Source organism: Syngnathoides biaculeatus, chromosome 2 (assembly GCF_019802595.1).
Source record: "Syngnathoides biaculeatus isolate LvHL_M chromosome 2, ASM1980259v1, whole genome shotgun sequence".
Lineage (NCBI taxonomy): Eukaryota > Metazoa > Chordata > Actinopteri > Syngnathiformes > Syngnathidae > Syngnathoides > Syngnathoides biaculeatus.
In genome coordinates, this window is record NC_084641.1 from 30,888,443 (window position 1) to 30,904,532 (window position 16,090).

Here is a 16,090-nt window from a genome sequence, read left to right on the forward strand (position 1 = left end):
CACTTGGTCAACTGTGCTGGAGGCTTTGGAAAATGAATCAAGCGGGCCCCTTGTAAGCTGGCAGGATATCTTTCATCAGAATGGCACGTTCCCCAAGCGCATCTGAGGACCATTTTCTTCGTAACATGAACATTTCCAAGCGCACGCATTGCTTGTGGGACAATACGGCGAGAGGGGCGTGTCAAACCAGGGGTTAAGACAATGCGGCTATTATTGTACGATTGATTGACAGGTCGGTAAGGTCCATTTCCAGTCTTATTGTGACATTTTTGGAAGATGTTTCCTTTCCAATTATGTTTTTGACAGTTTGAGGGTGGGAAGGGGGGGGGGGGATGCCATGCTAGAATGGGTTCAGCGTAGAACTTGACCTCAACACCGTCAAACATTTTTGAGCTAAAACAGAAATGGGCCAGTCAGGTTCGTCATCAGTGACTTCAGTTGTTGTTGTTGTTGGATGAATTGGAAAACTCCAAATCACCGACTCAATCCAATATTTGCGATAGTCTTGCCCCAAGGATATGAACTGTAATTCTTTTTCCTATTGAGTAGACGTTTGTGTGTATACAGTCATGTCATATTTTTTAGGGACAAAGTGACTCGTTGTAGTTAGCTGCGATGGTTAAACAAACTGTACAAACCCTCTCGACCGTGTGCAAAACCGACTCATTGAGCAGTACCTGCCAAGGCACACTCGCTTGTCTCTTGCCCGAAATTAGTTGGGTATGAAAATATTGAACGCGCGTCGAGCTACCCGTTTCTTTGTTTCCTCTTCGTGACACTGATACAGTATTTGGTAGAGTGAAGTCCCACCGGAGGAGTAAAACGCCACAAGATTGCAGCGCGGACCCTTGCGGGGGAGAAGGGGAATGCATTGAAGACGCTGGAGAATGTCGGTTTTCCTCCGACACAGGTGGACGTTGCGTCAAGAGATTCTCACACACACACACACTGATCGAGTTCTCCCCCCCCCCCAATCCTGTCGTGGGAGGAAATGGGACTGAACGAGAGGAGGAAGAGTGGGAGAAGGAGTTAATCGCCACCCTAATGCTGTACTTCATCATCGTTTCTTAAGCCCGACTGCACCCAAACCCCCCTCAACAAATCACTGCTGTGTACAGCGCGTGCGCCCCCTGCTTCTACTTCGAGGTGCAATATTGTCAAAAAGAAGTCGTTTGACTGTTGGGGGGGGGGGGGGGTGGTCGGCGTTTTTTGTTTGAGACGCACAACGCGGCGCGTGAAAGCCGGCGGTCCTCGAAGGTGACTCCAGCGGGGGAGGACATTTTCGACTGACCTTGGCTCTCGTGCCATGAAAAGTGAGTGTCTTTTATTTGATTTTTGTTGTTGTTGTTGCCAAGGCCCACATGTGGCGCGCTCACCCTGTGCAGTGTTTGGACACAGCTTGGTGTTACTAATGTGCGCTGCTCCGTGAATTCACGTGTGCATAAATGCGTGGAGGAGCCGTACTGTGCGCAGGGGCGGTGAAGGTGAGTCCAAACGGGCTCCTCCCCTCCCTCGGGCTCTCTTTTCATTCCCGTCTCAATTGAGTGCAAGTTTTGCCACCAACGCCAATTGTGGCGCTTTTCATCGTTAACATTATCCCAAGTTATCGCCTTTTAGTGGAGCAGGCTCATATTTTTTTCTTTTTTTTTTTTTTTAAATGTAGAGTGGTGCCTTTTGGCGGTGGCGCAGCTGTAAAGCGTTGGCCTCACAGTTCTGAGGACCCGGGTTCAATCCCAGTCATCCATGTTCTCCACTTTTCCTACGTGGATTTTCTCAGGGCGCTCCGGTTTCCTCCCACATCCCCAAAAACATCCATGAACTGGAGACTCTAAATTGGCCCGTCGGTGTGATTGTGAGTGCGACTGTTTGTCTCCATGTGGCCTGCGATTGGCTGACAACCAGTTCAGGGTGTAACCCCGCCTCCTGCCCAATGACAGCTGGGATTGGCTCCAGCACTCTCCGCGACCCTGGTTAGGATAAGCGGCTAAGAAAATGGTTGGATGTAAAGTATTCAACACATATTCCCATCATTCCTTTCATGTTGCAATTCAATGCATTGAGCTCCTCCTTCTACTGTGCCTGTCTTGGCCACCAGGAGGCAGTACAATACAGTCGTGCAGACACAAATGAAGAAGAATACTACTTCTCGGGCTCCTATTGTAAGTCAGATGCTGTGATATTTGTCATTTTCCCGACAGTATAAAGAATATATGCCCGTGTGCTTAATAAGTGCATGATCTATAGGTGTTTTGTGCCACTCTTTGGTATACATCAGGAGTTCGTTTTTGCTCTTCCCACTTCCCGTTTCCAGTCCACGTTAAAAATGCTTCTCTTTTTTTTTACAACCTTGAAAGATCTTGGAAATCATTGGGGACCTAAAGCCTTAACCGTAGGACTCAAACCGCTAGATGTCGAGGACTCTAACCCCTGACCACGTCGCGCTCAAACCGGGAGACTTGATAACGCGGACTTTCCAGGCCATTTTATGCTCTCGGAGTCGCACCTTCCAACGCATTTCCAGCAGCACTTCTGCATAATTTGTTGCACACGCGTCAGAAAAAATTGCTAGCCCTCGCGAGTACAAAGAGGTCCGAAGGACTGGAACCCTACCAATGGAATGTGGGGAGAACAATGACACTCAATACAAAAGCAAGATTGTTTCGAATATAGTAGGCCGTATGAGATGCTCCGATTTTCAAGGAATGAATATTTTCTTGAGATGAATTCTTGGTTTGGGAGGACCACGGGTCCATTTTGATCCTGAAGTGTTTAGCCGGCAACCAGAACCAACCAGGCAGCCCTTCCTTCCTTCTTTGGGCGGAGGCAGGACTCGTGCGTTGCTCCCGGATGATTAATTACTCCCGGGATCTTCCGGATCGTCGATCAATGCTAGAATCCCACTTCTGACACCGACTGTTTTGGCCAATCTTTTTCTGACAGAATAAATAAGCAAGCAATTTTGTCTGTGGGTTTTTATCACGAGGACAAAAAGACAGCTTTGCAAAGAGAGGAAAATGTCTAAATATAAATCGACATGGTGCCGTTGTTAGTTGTGTATTTTCCCATATTTCCCATATAATCTTTCCTTATGTGGTCAGTTTTATATTTTTTCCACAAATGTAATGGTCCAGTCCAGAAGGAAGCGCGAAACCACAAACGTTCATTTCCGACATTTGCTTAGTCAACGGCGGCAATCGCTCGGGGCTCCTCCAGTTTTGCGAAGATGTCGTTTGGTTTTGTGAAGGCTTTTTTGTCTCACGGCGGCGTCAGCGGGAGTGCAAATTCTAACGTGGGACTGGGAATGGAATCAATGATAGCTGAACACATTTGCATCATTTTGAACGGATCGATTTGGCAATTAGACATGGTGTTGTTGGTGCGCAAAATTGTATGATGGCGATATAAATAAATAGTATGCAATCCATTCATATTGGTGCACCCCACCCGTTCATTTTGCCTTATCCCTTTCAAGCGGCGTGACGCTACATCGTGTGTTTCGTTTTGTTTTGCGTGATCGAGTGACGGCCGCGCGACAAGACGTGAGCCGCGATCGCGGTTCTGTCGAGCCCGGCTCGGCTCGGATGCCTGTCAGTTTGTCTTTCCGTCAGCCTTCGGTGGTCACGCCGCGTCTCGGCATACGCCCGGGCGCACTCCGATGTACCCGTCCGTGCCCGTGGCTAATGGCAGCCCGTCCGTCAAACGGGCGCGTACGCAAACACGGGCGACGAACCGGCGACTGTGACAACACGCTGGACTGATTTCAGCGTCGGTTCCACATCACCTGCGACTAACGCTGGTAATGAATTGATGAATGAGGTCAAATCGAAGATATCCAAGCGTGTCTCAATTCACATACGAGCCCACCTCATCATCGCTTCCCTCCCAACCGCCCAACCTTTTTTTTTTTGTTTTGTTTTAATGTGCAGTGCGCCACATTCCCTCAGTGCTCATCTGCATAAGACCTTGGGATGAATGTTAACGATGTTTAATTAGAAAAAGAGCCGGGATGGATGGAAGCCGATCTACGATGGTGCTGCCCCCCTCTGGGTGGAGAGAAAACATAATGGACAGTACAAAATACTGTAGCGTTGATGTAGTGTCAGCATGTCGACAAACTTCCTCGACTATCGATGACAATCGAAAGGTCCCAACGTGAAACAAAATGACGTTTGTTCATTTAACACCGGCATGGTGGGTGTACACCATGAATATATATTATATTTGAAAATGGAGGAACACTTACCTTTAAAATAGATAATGATGCTCTCTTTTTATTGTCAATGCCAGAAATGTATTTGAATTAAACATATTTCTCAATAAGCACCACTCAGACAATGTTTCTCAAAACTGAGCATTATATTTGTAAATCGAGAATTCCGGGTGGGGCGATAATCATGACTTTATAGATAATGCGGAACTGTCGTTTTTTTGGGCTGTAGCAGAGCGAAAAGTCCTTTGACGCAAGCAACCAAACCCGCATCCAGTACTTTAGCATCACTGAGACCCAACAGCCTTGGGCCCGGACTGTTGGTTGTGCCTTTGAACCAAACTGCAGTTGACATAACTGGGACTTTTTGAAGAGGGTCCTGGAGATGCTCCTGCTGGGGGACTTTGATGCTCACGTGGGCAATGACAGTGAGACCTGAGGAACGGAGTCAAACTGAAGAAGGATTCCTGGTGGGTATTTTTGGCCTACCTGAGGAACGCAGTCAAACTGAAGAAGGATTCCCGGTGGGCATTTTTGGCCTACCTGAGGAACGCAGTCAAACTGAAGAAGGATTCCCGGTGGGCATTTTTGGCCTACCTGAGGAACGCAGTCAAACTGAAGAAGGATTCCTGGTGGGCATTTTTGGCCTACCTGAGGAACGCAGTCAAACTGAAGAAGGATTCCTGGTGGGCATTTTTGGCCTACCTGAGGAACGCAGTCAAACTGAAGAAGGATTCCTGGTGGGCATTTTTGGCCTACCTGAGGAACGCAGTCAAACTGAAGAAGGATTCCCGGTGGGCATTTTTGGCCTACCTGAGGAACGCAGTCAAACTGAAGAAGGATTCCGGTGGGCATTTTTGGCCTACCTGAGGAACGCAGTCAAACTGAAGAAGGATTCCTGGTGGGCATTTTTGGCCTACCTGAGGAACGCAGTCAAACTGAAGAAGGATTCCTGGTGGGCATTTTTGGCCTACCTGAGGAACGCAGTCAAACTGAAGAAGGATTCCTGGTGGGCATTTTTGGCCTACCTGAGGAACGCAGTCAAACTGAAGAAGGAATCCCGGTGGGCATTTTTGGCCTACCTGAGGAACGCAGTCAAACTGAAGAAGGATTCCCGGTGGGCATTTTTGGCCTACCTGAGGAACGCAGTCAAACTGAAGAAGGAATCCCGGTGGGCATTTTTGGCCTACCTGAGGAACGCAGTCAAACTGAAGAAGGATTCCCGGTGGGCATTTTTGGCCTACCTGAGGAACGCAGTCAAACTGAAGAAGGATTCCTGGTGGGCATTTTTGACCTACCTGAGGAACGGAGTCAAACTGAAGAAGGATTCCTGGTGGGCATTTTTGGCCTACCTGAGGAACGCAGTCAAACTGAAGAAGGATTCCCGGTGGGCATTTTTGGCCTACCTGAGGAACGCAGTCAAACTGAAGAAGGATTCCGGTGGGCATTTTTGGCCTACCTGAGGAACGCAGTCAAACTGAAGAAGGAATCCCGGTGGGCATTTTTGGCCTACCTGAGGAACGCAGTCAAACTGAAGAAGGATTCCCGGTGGGCATTTTTGGCCTACCTGAGGAACGCAGTCAAACTGAAGAAGGATTCCTGGTGGGCATTTTTGACCTACCTGAGGAACGGAGTCAAACTGAAGAAGGATTCCTGGTGGGCATTTTTGGCCTACCTGAGGAACGCAGTCAAACTGAAGAAGGATTCCCGGTGGGCATTTTTGGCCTACCTGAGGAACGCAGTCAAACTGAAGAAGGAATCCCGGTGGGCATTTTTGGCCTACCTGAGGAACGCAGTCAAACTGAAGAAGGATTCCCGGTGGGCATTTTTGGCCTACCTGAGGAACGCAGTCAAACTGAAGAAGGATTCCCGGTGGGCATTTTTGGCCTACCTGAGGAACGCAGTCAAACTGAAGAAGGATACCCGGTGGGCATTTTTGGCCTACCTGAGGAACGCAGTCAAACTGAAGAAGGATTCCCGGTGGGCATTTTTGGCCTACCTGAGGAACGCAGTCAAACTGAAAAAGGATTCCCGGTGGGCATTTTTGGCCTACCTGAGGAACGCAGTCAAACTGAAGAAGGATTCCTGGTGGGCATTTTTGGCCTACCTGAGGAACGGAGTCAAACTGAAGAAGGATTCCTGGTGGGCATTTTTGGCCTACCTGAGGAACGGAGTCAAACTGAAGAAGGATTCCTGGTGGGCATTTTTGGCCTACCTGAGGAACGCAGTCAAACTGAAGAAGGATTCCCGGTGGGCATTTTTGGCCTACCTGAGGAACGCAGTCAAACTGAAGAAGGATTCCTGGTGGGCATTTTTGGCCTGTGAGACTCCTGAGACAACTGATGGGTGTCGGGTTGGCGAGCACCATGCAGTGTCTTGGGTCTCTGAGGTGGGCTGTCCTATCTCTGGGGGTGAGGTCACCAAGGTGGTTAAAAAGATCCTCAGTGGCCTGGAATTCCTAAATGCTCTGGATCTTGTGGGGCTGTCCTGGTTGACATGCCTCTGGAACATGACATGGACATTTGGGAGAGTGCCTCTGGATTGGAAGATTGGGGTGGTGGTCCCCTATGTAAGAAGGGGCACTGTAGGGTATATTGACACTACAAGGGGGGTCAGACTCCTCACCCTCCCCAGTAACATCTTTTAAGGTGTGCCGGAGTGGAGGGTCCATTCCATTGGGAAGTCGAAGCAACAGATTCAGGAGTAGCAGTGTGGTTTTTGTCCTGACTGTGGAACACTAGACCAGGGCTACGCTCTCAGGAGGGTCTTCGTGGGTGCATGGGAGTTCGCCCAAGCAGCCTACATGGGTTTTAGGGACATGGAGATGGCGTTCACTCGTGTGGCTCGAGGAGTTTTGTGGGTGGTCCTTCAGGAGGATGAGGTACTGAACACCCTGATATGAGCTGTGTGCTCCCTGTATGACTAGCGTCAAAGTTTTTGTAACCATTGCTGGAAGTAAGTCAGATTTGTTTCCGGTGAGGGTTGGAGTTCACCGGCGCTGCCCCTTGTCACAGATTCTGTTCATAACTTTTATGGACAGAATTTCTAGCCCCAATCAAAGAGAAGAGGACGTTCATTTTGGTAATCTGAGTGTTGGATCGCTGCTTTTTGCAGATGGTGTAGTTGTGTTGGCATCATCGAGCGGTGATCTCCAACCCTCACCGGAACGGCCTGCGGCCGAGATGAAAATCAGCATCACGGTCCTCGGTCAGAAAAGGGTGGAGTGGCCTCCTCAGGTCGGGGATGAGATCCTGCCCCAAGAGGAGGAGTTCCAGCATCTTGAGGATTCTGTTCACTAGCGTGGGAAGAATGGAACGGGAGATCGACAGATGGATCGGTCCAGCGTCTGCAGTGACAGTCTTCAGTTGGTGGCTGGATAAGTTGAATTTGGAAGATTTAAGAGCCATCTCCTGTGCTGCATGTAAATGAAGCCAATACCTGTAAATATTCATCGCATTGTCTCTACAGGGCAGCCTTTATACAGTTTATGCTTAGCAGATTTTTTTTTTTTATGGGAAGCTTAAATATGTCCTGGTTTGCCTCAGAGCTTCAGCTTTTGAATTTTAGTCTTTTTATCGACTGCCGTGCCGACGTCACGTCGTACCACGTGGCTGGTGCGCATTGTTCCATTCTGTCTGGCAGCTTCGTGCTTATCTTGCGGTCATGACCAGGCAGACACCTGCGAACGTTGTGGATAAGCGGCGCGCCTCGGGGGTGAAAGTGCAACCAAGCTGCGCCGAAGGCAGCACGGCTCGTGACGCTGAAACGTGCAAAACCGCCGTTTCGTTTGAGGGGAGTTCAGTGACTCGACTCGACGCTGCCCCTGAAAGTCTTCAATCAGCGCAAGGCTCGAAAAGTCTGCAAATGTGTCTGGAGAAGCAGTTTGTTGTTGTTGTTGTTGTTTTTTGGTAGGTTTCACTGGAAACTCAAAGCAAAGCTTCATGTCCCCGTGTGTTGATTCTCCACTTTGAATTCATTCAGGGAGTGAAGCAAGGGAGCTTTTCTCACCCTTGCTCCTGCTTCTTAGTCTTATTTGTCTTGGGCTGACCTTTGATTTCACACCGCATTCCTCTGCTCGCATTCCGGCCAAGAATTGTTTGATTTCATGATTGTTTTTTTTTTTTTTTTTTTGCTGACCGTAGTGGAAAGCTTATCTTTGAAATGATTCCGCACCAGATATGTGAGTTCGCCAGCGAAATATTGGACTTGCTGAAAGGGCAGGCGCACGGTACCGCTCTGGCCCAAATCCTCTCCTCTCTACCAATGTATGTCGAGCAGAACCTTCACCCGAGTCTCATGCAGTGTTTGAACAATCTTTTCTGTTCTTTACTACACGATGAATAGAAAATAGTGTTTTGAGGACATGAAGTGAGTTATTTGTTGTTGTCTCCCCCCCCCCCCCCCCCACATTGCCATTGTGCAACAGTGTTTGAGTGTGTAATCTTCCGTTTATTGTACGTATTCTGCCTTTGCAAGGTTTTCAAGGCCCTGTGACAAAATAGACGCGGACAATATGTCGAGCGCCGTCGGCGAGGAGACCTTTTCTCCTCCGTGTGCCACATTCACGTCTCAAAGCCGAGCAGCGTAATCGGACCATCTTCATTTGGATGCAGACTTGTGCGCTTCTTTCTTCGCATGGACTTTTTAGCCAAAGTGTCAAACGGAAGTATTTTCACTCATTATTGTCAAAGAAAAACATGGTGACTTTCAATCTTGCGGTGACGTCGTCCCGCGCAGCCCTCTTGGAGGGAGGAAGAGGCGACGTTTTTACGACCCTTCTCAGGCAGTTGAAGAGATTTTTCTGGTGCTATTTTCACCCCTTTGTCACGGTTAATAACCCATAAAAATAACACATCATGTGGGGAATTACCTTAATATAAATTGGTGAAGAACTCTAGAGTTGACCGTATTTGGACACATGGGCAATATTGCTCTATCTCCATAAATCCAAGGTCCGGCCCCCTCCCCATCTTTTTAGAAGTTAAGTTATTTAAAATGAAAGTGAGTTTTATTTTAGTCAAATTCCTGGAAATGTTGAATTTCCCCTTTTGGTTAGCTGTAAGGTGTCCGTCCGTCCATCCATCCATCCATCCATCCAGCCATCCATTATCTCAGCCGTTTATCCTCACGAGGGTCACGGGCGCACTGGGGCCCATCCCAGCTCTCTCTATACTCATCAAAAATGCATATGTAGTTCAAAAAAAAAAAAATAAAAATCTATATGATGTAAATGTACTTTTTGAGTTGAACTAATGATCCAAATATTTCACAATATTCAAGGGGATTTAATCACACCTTTGAAATGTGGTGCATCTTTGTAATATCACGACCGGATGCAGAAACGTGCCAAGCACAACTTTTGATCCATATTTGTGATTTGCGCAGTCCTCCACGTGCACATTCTCCGGTGTTGAAGGGTTTAAAGCAAGGCGTGTGGCAGCACGTAAAGATTTCAGGGGGAACGCCAGTCGGAATTGTTGACGCGAGGACGTCGCGGGAATTGCAAAGAAACTGATGCGCCGAGGCCCGAATGTTGACGCGCGGCCATTATGCAGTGGCAGCTGCTAACCACCGCAATCTTTTTGGTTATTTCTTGTTTCGTATTCTCAGTTTCCGTGTAAACTCAGCCTGATCTGGATGAATCCTAAACGGGAAGAGGCACGCGACAGCGACTGCGGACACCGGTTTCGTGGCAGCTTGCATTTCACGGAGGGGTTTGGTTTTGTTTCCCCTCAAATGTCGACGGGTGAAAAAGGGAAAGGGTGGCGGGTGGAAAAGGAGGACAGAACCCTTTTTTTTTTTTTTCCTCTTTTCTTTTCTGAATCTCTCAAGTGAGCACCTAATTCATTGGCCGCCTGTAAAGTGTAGAAGTTACAAGTCACGCCTTCAGCCCTTTGTTCAACTCTGACACGGCCGCCGGGGCGCCTTTTTGTTCTGGGCGTCCGGGCCCATTCGCGCAGCGCCCGGGGAACAAATTGAATCTGCTTGACAATTAATAGCCGTGCGCCGTGTTTAATTAAGAGCGACAATCCGGCGATCGACGGCTGGGCGATAAACACAGAAAGAAGCGCCGCACGCAGCCGGGCCGGCCTTACAAAAGGAGGCGGCCGTTGGGTCGGCGCCATCGATTCGTTGCCGTCTGCGTCACGTGACTGCCGATAACGCCAGCGTGGCTATTCAGATCCAAAACATTTTAAGAAAGATTCGTTTGCAATACCCTTCGGATACACGTACGGTGGCGACGTGATTGGAATGCAGGCGTCGTTTCACGTCGTTGTGGGCGGAACGCGAGGCGCAAAGTGAATGGTCGTACAAAATACAACAGGTCAGCAAATGTGGGCAGAAATTCATTCACCAACAGCACATGCACTGGAATGATGAAAGGCCGTCGGTCAGCGAGATGAGCTAATGGTCGTTCACGTGACCTGCGTGCGCTTGCATAAAAGTGGAAATCCAGACTTCGTGTGGAATCATTACAGGGGTCGGCGTGAGCTGTACACAAGCGAAAAGAGCCGCAACAGAGGATCGAGTCGACAAAACAGTACAGCGCTACTTTCACGCTAACAAGTCATCAGAGTCGAGGGCGGGGGGGCGGCGGTACCGTCGGCCGGCTAATTGGCCTGAACCGGAGAGCTGCGCCGTCCCTTTGGCGAAAAGACTTCTTTTGTCGAAATCGGGATTTCATTTGAAGGACACGGCTGTGCGGGCCATCTTGCTCATCTCGCTTCATCGGCGTCACGGCCAATGGCTGAATGTCTTGCTTGCCCCCCCCCCCCCCCCCGTCTCATATTCTTTAGAATCTGACAGTGATTCCTAGAGAGAGAGAGAGACGGAGGCTGCCGCAGGAAATTATCCAATTTCACCTACGGTAATTAGTCGGAAAATTATTGACGCATTCATTCGGAATACACTGCGTCCAGGCGGCTCTCGGAAATCTCTAAAACAAGAAACTTGTGGGGGCTCCGTTGGAATAATCGCCGGCGGGGATCGCAGCCGTTTCACTGCTGCGTTCAAGGTCGAGGTCAAAGTGAAACCGGTTGAGCGGCATTTTACTGAGTCCAAACGTCGCTTGAAACATTTCCCACACTTTGAAGGAAAGTGGAATAGAAATATGACCGAGCGTTTCCATCCTTAATACTTTATAACGCTTGCTGGACACAATTGAGCGACACGAAGTGGTGACACAAGCCAAACAAATATTTTTTATGAGGATGCTTTTGAATCTTTTGCGACCTCTTGTGCAACTTCAGATAACCACCAAGAAAATAACTTTATGGAGAATTTATGGCTGAAGACCGACAATCCTTTTTTGTGGCGAAGATTTACAGTACCGTCATTTCCGGCCTACGAGATGCCGCTTTCAACCCTGCGGTTTATGCGGCGATGCGGCTAATTTGTGCATTTTTTTCCACACGGCCGCAGGGGGTCACGCGTGCGGAAAAGGTAAGAATGAGACCGGTGGAATATATGTGCCGAGGAAGTGGCTTTTACCAGCCCTGTTGGTGCTGCACTAGAGTTAACACTGTGCTAGCGTGTCGCTGCTGTGTTATTGGCGCGTCTCAGTGATATTTACCGGTAAGTTTTATTTTAACCGGCCCTGTTAGCGCTAGAATTAGCATTAGCGCGGCGCTAGCTTTCATTAAACTCTTTCTGTGTACCGTCTGTCTTTGTAAATATCTCGTGTTTCAATGTGGGCACTTGTGGCTTTTACACAGCTGCGGCGTGTGCATGTACCAAATGGTATTTCCTTCGCAAATGTACTCGGTGAGGCTTGCAACCAGGTGCGCTGTGTAGGGTGGGAATTACAGTACTTGATTGGGCAAGCCAGCAGAGCGGGGTTTGAGCATTAAACTTTCGACCCAGACTGAATCCAAATATTACGTAAGAAGTATTTTTTTTTTTCTTTACAGCTTGGAAAAACACTTGTGTGTATGCACAAAACGTGTGCCGAGAACGTTGCTGGGCCGTACCGCGGTTTACGTGTTCTGCCCCGCCCGTGTTGTCATCCATCTGTTGCCGTTCAAGCGACAGAATGGCTTCCCGTGACTTTATCAGCTGTGTGTTCAATTAATTTCACACCGAGCAAGTCAGTTTGTGAAAATAGACGACAGAGAGAAAGACGGGATCATCATTGTGTCAATATTGAAACTTTCTGGTTTCTAGTTTGGTGGTGCGCTGTGAGATTTTTGAGAATTATTGGGTGAGAATAGGCAGTATTTTCCTTTTCAGATTGATTCAAGATTGAGAGCGGTGATGAGGATATGACATTCACGGGCCAGACGCGCTTGCACCTCCCTCCGCGTTCAAGTCTTAAAAAAAAAGTGTGACTTAGGAGGACAGGGTGTGGGTGGCGTCGGGTGTATCTCGGATTTGAAAGTTTGAAATTGGTTTTATGCGAGGGCGCTTCAGTCATTTGCTGCGACTGGATAGCATAATTCAGAGGATAATGCGGGTATTAATTGATTCTGGAAGCTGAAATAAATACGCCGTCTGCTGGCGGAGTGGCAGCTTTCCGCCCACCTTCCTCTCCTCGGCGCTGACATGAATGAGACCAGGTGAATCGCGACCTCCCGCATTGCGTCGTCATCACATTTTTTTGCTACTTTGCCGTTGGGCGATATTTTCGAATCGAGCGCATCCCGGAGATTCTCACGTCTCGTCTCAGTCCTCGTTGATATTTCGTTGACATCGGCTGCCTGTTTTGGTTGCAATATTTGTCTCGTTCAAATCGCCGACCTTGTCTGGCCTCCATCACATTTTGAAATGAAATTAGCAAGAAAGAGACCCGCCGGGTGTCGGCTGCTCCGGCTGACGCCGCGGTGGAATATGTGCCGATTTACCACAACGACGGCAGCTGTCAACAAACGTGAAGACGTAGTGAGGGGAGGCGCATAGTCCTGCTATTTTTCTGACAGCTACTACAGGGTCCGCCCCCCCCCCCACCACCACCCCCCACCTTTGAACAGAAGGCAATTTTGATGGAGAGAAAAGTTAAGCGGCAGATTTGGGAGTCTCAGCTGTTGGGGTCCACCGCTCACTGGTCCGCCTTGTCGGACTACCGGCGATTGTTGCCCGGGTGCGTTGAGATGCTTCAATGATGGAAACGACGCACCGAGCAGACTTGAGAGGTCAGACAGTCACGGGGTGCCCGGAAGCGATCCCGCCCCCTTCCTGCCGCATCTCGGAGCCATTTTCAATGCATTCACGAGCGTGTGAATTGTTTTCCTAGGCGAGGTCTTAAAGTCTTATTGCACGGGACACTTTTCTCAAGGGTACGGCAGGAGGAGGTCCCATATGGGCTTGGGAACAGCAGGCGCATACGCAACCCAAAGCAAAAAAACCGCAGGGTCACAATGCAGCCTAGTTATGGCCGACGGAGATGAATGTATTTCATCGTCGTCAACTTTACGTCCAATTTTGTGTCGCTAACGCACGCCGTGGTGTTCATCGGTCTTGCGGGTTTATTCTGCAGTTTTGCGAGTCTAAATCATTGACCAACGTTGCAAATTGTATGCAATCCCGTCCTCTGAGACGGTCGAGTGTGGAACCTTTGGCCCATATGAGTATGACAAAGTGTAAAATCAATTCGCTACATTACAGGAAGAAAACCATCACTCTTTCGCGCAGGAATATGGAACTAATTGCGAATTTTATAGCCGTTGCTGACTAAACATTAGTAAAAAAAAACGAAACGAAAAAAAAAATGCTGAACTTGAAGAAAACAACGAGCTCTGTGGTTAAAATATGCATTTGGAGTTGAGTAGATTGAATACTTTATTTGGAAAAGGCAAAAAATGGAGCAACAAAAAAAAAAAAAGTCAACTACACAATCGCAGTGCGAAAGAAATGGAGTAGTTTTCTTCGTAAAACTGATCGCATCCACTCTTTGTTTGTGCGTATGTAGTGTAGAGCTGTCGCTATGAAATATTTTTTAGAATCGATTGTAGTATAGCTATTTTATCAGCTACTCAAATACGTAGTCAGTCCTACGAGAATGCATTTGATTCTCCTTTATAGGTGTTGGACCTACAACTGGAGACTGCGTCTGCATTCGAGCACACTAGCACACTAGCGATGTCCATTCTTTTTCTGAGCTGCTTATCCTCATGAGGGTCGCAAGAGCGCCGGAGCCAATCGCAGGAGGTGGGGCACACCCTCGACTGCTTGCCAGCCACTTGCAGGGCACACCAAGCGAGCGGTAAACATCTACAGTGGCCTCAAGGTTCCGGGTGGTCCCAATTGTCTCAAATATGCTTTTAACAAGATTTTTATTGCCTCCAGGCAGGAATTTTTGCATCAATTTTCCTGGTTGACCAATTTTTGTTTGTGTGTAATGGCGGTCCGTATAACATTTAGGCTGTGAATGCCTCAAGCCGGCAATCGGTTTCAGGAGTTCACCGGTCGTGGCTTATCGAGATGAACTCCAGGCGATTCTGTTCACCGGTCAATCGATCGGGGGGCATCCCTCGGAATGAGGGACACGAGAAATAAGTGGAACGCACCACCACGCTTCTGATCTATTGTACGTCGAAAGGATTGTGTGGTGGACCGGCAACCGTGGTGAACATTGATTAGAGAAGCCGAGGGCCGTGCAGCTTGAAGGAAGAAGAAGAAGAAAAGGCTTCCCTGGAGAATTCTTCACTTCCTCTGGACAACAAACGCCGCCGGATTGCTAACAACACTCTTCTCTGTGGCGTTTCACACAAAACAGGCGAGCTAACGTTTATTAGCTTCTATTAAGCTAACATCCAGCATGTTTATGGACGGCCGGAGTGTCCGGAGGGAAGCGCGGGAACAACAAAAACGGTGTAGATTTGCATCCGTAACCGACTAACCCCACCCCCGAGCTCGTGCTGCCGATATGATACCGCGCTGTATTTTAGCGGCGGCGGAACGCGTGTCGCTACCGTACAGAAGATGGAAGACTGGTCATCTCTCCCTTTTCAGCTCGGGGATTCCTCAGAAGCCCGATGGAAGTCCTAATGAGCACGGCGTTGGTGGTGATCTGGGGCGGGTTGCGGGGGGGGGGGGGGGGGCATCTTTTTAAGCCAGCACAGGGACTCGTAGAACAGCCTCGCAACGCTTTAGCAGATGCCAAGTGCAGCTGTCAACAGCCCTTACCCTGCTCACACCCCATTGTTTTTTATTTCCATTTTCGCTGTCTGTTTCTGTCCCGCTCCTGCGAATCCTTCGCCCCCCCCCCCCCCCCCCCTTGACCATCCATCTCGACAGCAGTAGTCTGCATCCTATTAGGAGATGTGCTCAAACAATTCTTTACGTGCTTGAACTGATTCCCACACTGCTCCCCTCTTCATTGTGCCTGGGAATACATTCAGCACATGAAAGAATGTGATGCGTTGTTTTTGCTGCGGCATTAACAATTCATGACGTGGAGGCCAAAAAAACACAAAACCAAAAAAACCCAAAACAAAGTAGAGAATGATTGACTCGCTGGGTTTGCTTGCATTGAACCCAAATACCCTTTTGAATGGCCACCTTGATGGAAATCACAAATTGTGTCAGGGCAGCATTTTCCCTCCAGCTCGGTCTTCGTCCCTCCGTCCTGTGTTTGCGTCTCTTCCGGGTCTTAATTGCATTTGAATTTGTTCCCGACTCGTTCGGTTCCTGGGCTGCCTCGCGGGAAACATCAGATCAGCTGGCATACCGCAGCGAAGCCCGGGTCGCCGGGGAGGTTTCCTCTCGCCCGCTTTCAAGTACAGGGCGAGGTCAAAGTTTTGACAAGGCCTTCCCCAGACTTCACCACGGGGCTCGTCCTCTTTTCCAAATCCGCTTTGCTCATCTTGTCTTTCACATCCGCTTGCGCTCAAATTCGTTTCATTCGGTGGAGCTTTTTGCGCAATCGATAGCGGTGCAGAAATTGCG

At 48.8% G+C, this 16,090-nt stretch overlaps 1 protein-coding gene across 1 annotated transcript in view; it reads left to right on the top strand.

The window, feature by feature from the left end:
• Positions 1-1,276: 1,276 nt before the first annotated feature.
• Positions 1,277-16,090, top strand: part of camta1a (calmodulin binding transcription activator 1a) — a 193,907-nt gene continuing 179,093 nt past the window's right edge. Inside the window, exon 1 of the mRNA XM_061847447.1 lies at positions 1,277-1,313. The gene's annotated coding sequence lies outside the window, so the exon portion shown is untranslated. The remainder of the gene's footprint in view (positions 1,314-16,090) is intronic.